The sequence below is a fragment of the Otolemur garnettii genome, unplaced genomic scaffold (assembly GCF_000181295.1).
Source record: "Otolemur garnettii isolate 467f Iridium unplaced genomic scaffold, OtoGar3 scaffold00025, whole genome shotgun sequence".
In the NCBI taxonomy this organism is placed as follows: Eukaryota; Metazoa; Chordata; class Mammalia; order Primates; family Galagidae; genus Otolemur; species Otolemur garnettii.
In genome coordinates, this window is record NW_003852420.1 from 15,421,199 (window position 1) to 15,423,608 (window position 2,410).

A 2,410-nucleotide genomic window follows, 5' to 3' on the forward strand; every position below is an offset into this window, starting at 1 on the left:
CAAAAAAAAAAAAAAAAAAGAATCAGACTTTGGGCCAGACACAGTGGCTCACACCTATAATCCTAGCTCTTTGGGAGGCTGAGGCAAGAGGATTGATTGATTAAGGCCAGGTATTTAAGACCAGCCTGAGCAATGTAGCAAGACTCTCTACAAAAAATTTGGCTGAGTGCAGCAGCTCATGCATATAATCCTAGCTCTCTAGGATGACAAAGTAGGTGGATTACTTGAGCTCAGGAGTTCAAGACCAGCCTAAACAAGAGCAAGACCCCCTCTCTACTAAAAATAGAAAAATAGGCTTGGCGCCCATAGCACAGTGGTTACGGTGCCAGCCAGATACACAGAGGGTGGCAGCTTCGAACCCAGACCAGGCCAGCTAAACAACAATGACAACTACAATAAGAAAATAGCCAGGTGTCATGGCAGGCACCTGTAGTCCCAGCTACTTGGGAGGCTGAGGCAAGAGAATCGCTTAAGCCCAAGAGTTGGAAGTTGCTGTGAACTGTGATGCCACGGCACTCTACCAAGGGCAACATAGTGAGACTCTGTCTCAAATACATAAATAAATAAATATAAATAAAAATAGAAAAAAAAATAGCCGAGTAGGGGTGGTGCCTGTGGCTCAAGGAGTAGGGCACTAGCCCCATATGCTGGAGGTGGTGGGTTCAAACCCAGCTCCGGCCAAAAAAATTAAACAAAAACCAAAACCACATCTGGCTAATTTTTGTGACAGCAATACAGTATTTAAGTAACTATGTAGATAACCAAAGAATAAATAATTCATGGTTGTTTTTTTTTTTGTTTGTTTGTTTGTTTTTAGAGACAGTGGCTCACTTTATCACCCTTGGTAGAGTGCCATGGCATCACACAGTTCACAGCAACCTCCAACTCCTGGGCTTAGGTGATTCTCTTGCCTTAGCCTCCCATGTAGCAGGGACTATAGGCACCCGCCACAGTGCCTGGCTATTTTTTTGTTGCAGTTTGGCCGGGATCGGGTTTGAACCCACCATCCTCGGTATATGGGACCTGCACCCTACCCACGAGCAGCACCCAAGTTTTTTTTAATTAAATTAAAAAAAAATAGCCAGGCAATGTGGCTGACGCCTGTATTCCCAACTACTCCAGAGGCTGAGGCAAGAGGATCACTTAAGCCCAGGAGTTTGAGGTTGCTGTGAGCTATGATGGTACTCCAGCATTGGGGGACAGAGAAAGACCTTGTCTTAAAAAAAAAAAAAAAAAAGGGCAGCGCCTGTGTCTCAAAGGAGTAGGGCACTAGCCCCATATACCAGAGATGGTGATTTCAAAGCCAGCCCTGGTCAAAATCAAAACAAACAAACAAAAAAGGGCTCAGTGCCTGTGGCTCAAGTAGCTAAGGTCCCAGCCACATACACTTGAGCTGGCCGGTTCAAATCCAGCCCTGGCCTGCCAAACAACGACAACTACAACCAGAAAATAGCCTGGCGTTGTGGCGGGCGCCTGTGGTCCCAGCTACTTGGGAGGCAGAGACAGAAGAGTCCCTTGAGCCCAGAAGTTGGAGGTTGCTGTGAGCCGTGATGCCAGGGTACTCTACCCAGGGCTACAACTTCAGGCTCTGTGAAAGAAAAGAAAGGAAAGAAAGAAAATCATACTATGTGCTTCTGAGCGCTGCTCTTTCTTTCTCATTCCTTTACCCCTTTGCTAGGCCTTTTGCCTCAGGGCTGGAGTGAATCTGTGGGTGGAGATCCATCAAGGACAATCAGAGGCAGAAGGCTGGGTTATGAAAAGGGACGGCCTTCTGGCTCCAGGATTTGTCTGTTGTTTTAGAATCTGATGTTTTGCACCAGCCAAACTCGGGGTGTTCCTAAGACCTGAAAATCCTTCTAACTGGTTGCACACACGTGTATATACATGCTCCTCCCTCTATCATTCATACCATGGGCTTGCATGAGGCTGTAGCAATCCCCTCCAACCTCCCTACCCAGCCCTTGCCACCAGGCCCAAAACTCACCCACCCTCGCGATTCATCCGGAACAACCCTTCATCCCTTTCCCCACAGATGTTTCACCCACCCTCCTCTCTGCTCTGAAATTCCCTCAAAAGCATTCACTAGCAATTTTTCCAAATCACAGTAATTACCTCATTACTTTGATATTAATAGACTTTGCTTGGCAGCCAGGAACCAATTGAAAGGCACCCAGGCTCTGCATGCACAGGGAGGGATTCCTGGAGGCAGCCCACAAGAGTGCCTGCCTCACTGGTCCTGGCTAGTCCCTGCTCACCTCCCTCCCCAACCCCTCTTCACTCCCACCCAAGTCAGAGAGAATCGTTGAACTGTCAGCTTTTAAGAAATGGTGGCCACAGGCTCTGTGCCTGTGGCTCAAGTGGCTAAAGCGCCAGCCACATACACCTAAGGTGGCAGGTTCAAATCCAGACT